Raw genomic sequence first — 1,407 nt, 5'->3', positions numbered from 1 at the left:
CACAACAACGGAGAAAAACGTTGCCTGCTTAAATTACACCAATTTGTGTTTTCATGTTTTTATTGAACACGATCGTGTTTCCAGTTTATGCTCAAAACCATGTAATTCCAAAGGTTCAGATATTTTCTCCAGCGGCGGTATCTGGATGGGTTTACAAAATAAAATTCTGCTGTCAAACCAATGACTTTGCTTCTTCTGGATCTGCAGCTAGACAAGGTGGAGAAGTTCAAATACAGCCGAAGTACTAAGGACTCGCTTCATGCCAAGTACAACACGCGCACCTGTGCTACCGTGGTCGGGGACCACCAGTGGGGTCACCTGCAGGTGGACGCCACCTCGCTCTTCCTGCTCTTCCTCGCTCAGATGACAGCATCCGGTAAGATGGAGGGCAGATGTTTGCAGAAGCTGCTTGTGTTGAGAGAGTTAACGTTCTTGCCCGTGTTCACGTACTCCTGCAGGCCTGCACATCATCTACACGCAGGATGAGGTGGACGTCGTTCAGAACCTCATGTTCTACATCGAGGCAGCTTACAAAGTGGCTGTGAGTCTGCATTCCTGTATCCTGCAGACAGTAAACACACACAGTCAGTTCAGTTGACGTGTGTCCTGCTTGTGCCCAGGATTATGGGATGTGGGAGAGGGGGGACAAAACCAACCAGGGCATCACGGAGATCAATGCTAGCTCCATCGGCATGGCCAAGGTTAGTGCACACGCACGCAGCAGCCCAGGCTGAGTGAAGGCTGGACAGCTGCAGCCGTAAAAATATCTGGCTCAGCTTCTGCTGCCGAGTCACTGCAGCGTCTGACATTTAAGTGACCCGACACTCTCGCATCAGCTTTGCTGCGGAGGGCAAATGGAAACTGTAGAGGAATATGGAGAAAATCCCAGTGCAGGTTTTTATTTCATAAGGGGACTGACCTTTAGGGTTTAGGTGGTTTGGTTTCATATCACACGAGTCGGTCAGAAGTTATTGTCACATTTGTGTTTCCGAGGCTCCACTTTGGCTCTGTCTTTGGTTCTCTTGTGGGGGTGCATGGAGGGTGTCAGGTTTTCAGTACTCCTTACTAATAACACAGAGCTCAGAGTGCTCAACACAGGAAGCACAGACTTTAATGAGTGTTCAGCTTTGTTAATGACAAATGCTTTGTTAGGATTCACAGCTCCACTGTCGCCTCGTGCAGTATGAAGATGAGATCAAACACCGCACTGCATTTATCAATCAAACCAAAACAAATTAAACCATACCAAAACCACCCCAACACCTATAAACATACCATACCCAGCATCATCTGGGTATACCATACCTGTACCATGCCTGTAACCATAACCGTAGCCACGCCCATACCCATAATGTACCCATACCCATACCATAACCATACCACGTCCATAACTCTACCATACCCGTA

The 1,407-nt window shown here is 47.9% G+C and overlaps 1 long non-coding RNA gene across 1 annotated transcript; it reads left to right on the top strand.

Moving 5' to 3' along the window:
* Nucleotides 1–210: 210 nt before the first annotated feature.
* LOC112140621 lies at nucleotides 211–1,377 on the top strand. Its single transcript, XR_002918215.2, has 3 exons — nucleotides 211–376; nucleotides 459–541; nucleotides 621–1,377. It is a non-coding gene; the product is annotated as an uncharacterized LOC112140621 (long non-coding RNA).
* Nucleotides 1,378–1,407: the final 30 nt, after the last annotated feature.

The sequence above is a fragment of the Oryzias melastigma genome, unplaced genomic scaffold (assembly GCF_002922805.2).
Source record: "Oryzias melastigma strain HK-1 unplaced genomic scaffold, ASM292280v2 sc01148, whole genome shotgun sequence".
NCBI classification, from domain to species: domain Eukaryota; kingdom Metazoa; phylum Chordata; class Actinopteri; order Beloniformes; family Adrianichthyidae; genus Oryzias; species Oryzias melastigma.
This window is presented reverse-complemented; position numbering and strand designations above follow the sequence as displayed.